The sequence below is a fragment of the Trachurus japonicus genome, chromosome 24 (assembly GCF_045865225.1).
Source record: "Trachurus japonicus isolate A0001 chromosome 24, Traja_1.0".
Taxonomy (NCBI): Eukaryota; Metazoa; Chordata; class Actinopteri; order Carangiformes; family Carangidae; genus Trachurus; species Trachurus japonicus.
In genome coordinates, this window is record NC_140930.1 from 9,531,374 (window position 1) to 9,536,695 (window position 5,322).

The 5,322-nt window shown below is 40.5% G+C and overlaps 1 long non-coding RNA gene across 1 annotated transcript; it reads left to right on the top strand.

Moving 5' to 3' along the window:
* The first annotated feature begins 1,388 nt into the window (after nt 1–1,388).
* LOC146961351 (uncharacterized) lies at nt 1,389–4,720 on the top strand. Its single transcript, XR_015035213.1, has 3 exons — nt 1,389–1,463; nt 2,843–2,895; nt 4,550–4,720. It is a non-coding gene; the product is annotated as an uncharacterized LOC146961351 (long non-coding RNA).
* Nucleotides 4,721–5,322: the final 602 nt, after the last annotated feature.

Below are 5,322 nucleotides of genomic sequence, written 5' to 3' on the forward strand. Positions count from 1 at the left end.
AGAAAAGAAAAATGTTTAAAAAAGTTATATTCAACCTCATTTTTTTTTTTTTTTTTTTTACATTGAAACGTAATAAATTATTCCAGACAGGTGATAAAATGACGTTGCAACATAACATGAAATGTAGGCTACTATACGTGTATCTGGGATTGGTGCAAAGAGCTGTACCACTGTAAATCTGCATTAATATATTGTATAACTTCTTTATTTCCCCTTCACTCTGTCTTATTTTATCTCGCAGCAGTTTTATTCATATGCTATTATAGTTTTACTATTATGCCTTCACTTGTTCTAACTCTTTTATCTCTTCTTATCCCATTTTATTTATTTTCATCAGATACTCTTATGGTTTTATGGCACCTTGTTTGTAATGTGTTCTGTGGTTCCTATGTGTTCATGTTTTCATCAAGCACTTTGTAAACTCATGTTTAAAAGGTGCTATAAAAACAGAATAACTATTATTGTAATGATGAGTTGGATGTTTAAAATTCATGTTTAATGTCAAATAACAACAAAAAAAACTTTTAGTATCCTACTTGAAGTTTGAGACATTTCTAAATAGAAAAGTATAAAATATTTTTTCCCACACACTGTCCATATAGGCCTACCTGCTGCCTAGAACAAAAGTCGTTTCTGCTAGAACTCAATATGTCACATCCCACATTAACTGTAGTTTTATCTTTAATCTTAAAAGTTATATCTCTCAATGTAATAGACTGGCTATGCTAGGCTACTTACTTGTATGATGTCTCTATTTCCATTTTATCCATGGTGGTTTCACTAATTCTTGCTCCACAACGCTCTCTTTGCTTTGTGTCACAGTTTATACAGATGTTGAGTCTTCTCATGTATTTTTCCAACAGATGCTACAAACCATAGACACTCAAAGTGGATGCTATGCTGGCTAACATGGCCTCTCCTGCTTCTTCTTGTTTATTTTTACGGCAATTGATCACTATCGCCACCTACTGTTGAATTATTAAGTCCTTGTGATTTTTTGAAACGTATTTTTTAATGAAACCAGTGTAATTTTGTGAATTAAAAATGTTTCAATATATTATTCTCAGGATTATTTGAAAAAAATAAATGCCTTTATCCACACGTTTGATGCTATCTTGATTCTGCTTTTTTCTTCTCATATTTCACTAAACGGAACACACCTCGTGCAGGTGAGTGGACTGAACCATCTGCAGGGGGGAGCTCAATGTTACACACAGAGAAACAGACAAACTGGTAAAATAAATATACGCAATCAAGACAATTCAGTCCATAAATCTTGAACTAAATATACACATTTAGACATCTGTGGAACCAGGAAAACTCAGTTGGTGCAAAATACACTCATGCGGACACTGCCCCCCCTGCTGTTAATTCAAAAGTGGTGAAACCAGGAAGTAGCTAGTGAAGACTTTAAATCATCACCTTCAGCAGGTGCTCCCATTTGCCAGATCAACACGGAGCAGGTGAGTAACAAGTTAAGATGCTAAGCAAAGTAAATGTAAACATGAAGAAACGGATAAATGAGATGTTTGTATCTGCATGAAAAATAAATGATGCCCCAATGAAGAGAGGGATTTTAAGCTTAACTCGTAGGAAAGGGAAATTGGTGAAGGATTAAATTAGCTTCCCAAATTAATGTTGTGATGTTGGCAACAGAGCAAATGAAAGTGCAATTTGTGCAGAGAAGCTATAGCTACAGTACTGTCGGCTGGTGGTGGAGTTGAAAATGGAGCCAAAATGGACGCCTTGGAGGCCCTGACATGTGGCTCCAAGTGTCTGTGCCTGCTAATGGTGTAAAAAGGGCAGATGCTTTACTAGCATGTTCATAATTCATAACAACTGTAATCGTGTGGCCAAGAAATGAATTAATACAAAATAATTATGATGTGCACATGCTCAGGTTGTATCATCTCTGTCATGGGCTTCATTCATGGATCTGTGCCTGCCAATGGTGTAAAAAGGGCAGATGTTTTACTAGCATGTTCATCATTCATAACAACTGTAGGTAATCATGTGGCCAAAAAATGAATTAATACAAGATAATTATGATGTGCACATGAGGTCATGACACACTCAGGTTGTATCATCTCTGGCTTCATTCATACCCAAACAGACAGACCTGTATGTGTAGCTATGTGTTGTTACACAAGCACAAATAGAAATGCTAACTTATGAAGGAGTGTAGCTAACACATTGGGGTGGGGTGGGGGGGTTATACACTCTCAAAGTGCACAAGTGAAGTGTCAGCGAAAAGCCTGAAGAAGAATCATCCCTCAGTTTGCTAACACATCTGAAATCCTCATGCAACACTCAGAGCTCAAAAGGCCTCCATCTGCTGGAAATGAAACCTGCTGAGGAGAAACAGTTTTTATTTTATATATTTTTTATTTTCCCCTGATGTCAGTAATGATGAGCTGAGGCGCTCAACACAAACAAACAGCGTTGGGTAAATCGACTCAGGAGTCATGTAAAACTCTGTCATGCGTGTTAGTTTGTGTGGTGTGTGTTGTGTTGTGTTGTTGGTGGCTCACAGTTAAAGATTTACTCACCACCATGATGCCTGAACCGACTCCGTGGGCTCGATGCTGCTGCTGCTGCTGCTGCTGCACAGTTTGGGTTTTAACCCTCTGATGTCTGGTGGTGCTGAGTTGTGCGCACCAGCGCCTGGAGGAAAACTTCTTTCTGTAGTAAATTAATTTACATTTGGAGGATTTTCTAAAGATGCTTGGCTTCCTGTGGAGCCCGGGAGATCAAAGTGTCTCATTCTGTGTGTTTGATGATGTTTGATGTTTGCTTTGAGTGTGAATGTTGCTGACTTTCTGCTGTCTTTTTCTCTGCACAGCGGGAGGGACTCTTTCCTGCCTTTTACTTTCTGCCCTTCCTCATCCAAATTTGGTAAGTTGCATTTGACTTTTTTTTTTTTTTCCCCGGCTCCGATTCAGGTTTCCTTTGCTGACATATTCTTAATCACTTCATGAGATCTACTTAGCAAGCAGCTGATGGGAGATGATGCTGGTGATGATGATGATGATGATGTAGTCGGAGGAGGAGGAGGAGGAGGAGGAGCCTGAATGCAACTCGAGGCCAAAAGTTCCACAAAATCATTGACATTTAATTTGATGGATCAGTAAAAATCCAGAAGAGTGAGAGCGAGACAGAGGTCGTGGTTCTGATTTTCACCTCAGTCTTTATTGAAATGAAGGTTTTTCGGTTCCTTTAGCCGGCCAATCAGAGGTGAATCATCCTATTAACGACATCTTTGTTTGGACGTTCAAGATGCAGAGGCTGTTGCTAATAGCAGTTCACTTATTTCTTAGTTTATTTTTTATTTAAATTTTCTTTATTTCAACAACTTGTGTTGATTTCTTCTGTGTTTGTTATTTTATGACACTTTCCCTGGCGTTCTTTCCATGACGTCTCAATCTGTCTCAGTCCTGCCTATGAAGCAGAGATTTTTCTCAGTTATTTATCAGTGAACACATTAGACCCGTTTTTAAAAACTAATATGTAGGAGGCAGGAAGCAGACGTCTGCAGAAACAGTCATTTTAACCCTTTTAATCCCGGGGGTTCTCTCCACTGTTAAGTAACAAGTAACGCTGAATCTTCAAATAAGTCCTCATGAACAAACCCTGCTTTATTTATGTCCGGTTCTAAACCTTCCTTATGTTTCTATATTAGGTTGTTTGAGACTGGAATAAGATTTGAGGATCTGAGGACAAGATTTGCACATTTGTTTTCCACCAAACTACCTGGCCTCACAGGACAGAGTTCACATCTAACCCACCTAACCCACAATGATGCCATTAATATGAAGTGTTTAGACTCTGACAGGTGTTGTGGCTGTGTCGTCATTCCCCAAATCTGACACCACTTAGTGAGAAGAGCTCATCTTGTTTTGAATCCACCCAACCATGTACTGTATTCCCGCTATTCCAAGTAGGAAACGGTTTCAAGAGGGTCATTTATTCCAAAAACGAGTATCACAGCAGGAAATCCAAATTACATCCGCTTCACCCGGCAGTCTCCGAGCACCAAACGGCTCTACAGCACAATCAACTGTCGCACATCACCTATTACGACTGCACTTTATGTCAATAATAGACAATAATAGTAATCTATGTCTTAGTGTTTGTGTCCACTGAGAGCTCATTGAAGTCGACTGACCAGCGCTTTTCAGTCCTGGTCCTCACTCTGCAGTTACCTCCCGTTAGCAGTAAAACCTGCTGACTCTAGATATTTAGAAGAAGCTAAGAACCAACCTGTTTCAGATGCACTTTATGCAATGTGTAACTTTTAATTTTTGTTTCTTTTATTATAAATATAGCACCGGATATTATCTATTTCTCTCTGTTTTTACTGTACATTGCCCTGTAGCTAATTAAAGCTTTACTTTCGTAACAGCTTATTTACCAAAATGGGTGTGACATAATTGGCTGTAAGGTTAAAGGTGCCATTTGTAAGTTCTCTGTTGCAGCTGAAGGTGGAGATTGTCGTTTAACAGCTCCATCCGTCATTTATTAAATGTGCTTTCTACTTCTACATTTTCAGGGCAGACTGGAGGCCGCAGTGACTCGCTATCGGAAAACGAAGACCCGGGCTGAAGCTAGCCGGTTAGCATGCCAACATCGGGAGGAAGAGACGTGATGCAGCCTGAAGGAGACGCAGCTCCGGGCGAAGAAAATGGAATAAAGACCGACGCTGAACCTGCGGTGTTTCTTCTAGACCTTCTAACCGGTGAGTGAACAGCTGTTGATTCTGATTCTAATGTAACGCTAGCTATGTAGCATCGGCAAAAGCTACCTGTCCCGTGTTTCGTCGTCCTGGTGCCTCAGTGCAGCCGGCGATTGATTGTGTTGCCAGTGTGTGTGTGTGAATGTGTTGTCAAGTCAAGGTTAGGTTTGTGCAGTCAGTGGCGTTGGATATTTACAGGAAACAGCAGGCGGCACAGTCAGGAGGAAGGAAGGAAGCGTGTAAGATGTAATAAAATGGCCGCCTTATCTGCCTTATCATCTTGTTTGCCGACTGACAGCTGTCTGTGTGATCACCGCTGACTTAGACGACGGCTCTCCCATTTGCAAAAGATGCCGTTTCACCTGGCAGCTGTGATGTGTTGACGCTGTAGCCGACATGTGATAAAGAAGCCCTGTGTGTGTGTGTGTGTGTGTGTGTGGAGGATTATCCTGCGTTGTTGTGGTGCTGTACGCTGAGGGGCACTGAGCGGCGGCCTGATGGAAATGAATCTGTGATTGCTGTGAAACCTGCGTCTTATTGCCTGTTCATTCAAATTCCATTATTGCACAGGATGCTTGTGCCCCCCCTGT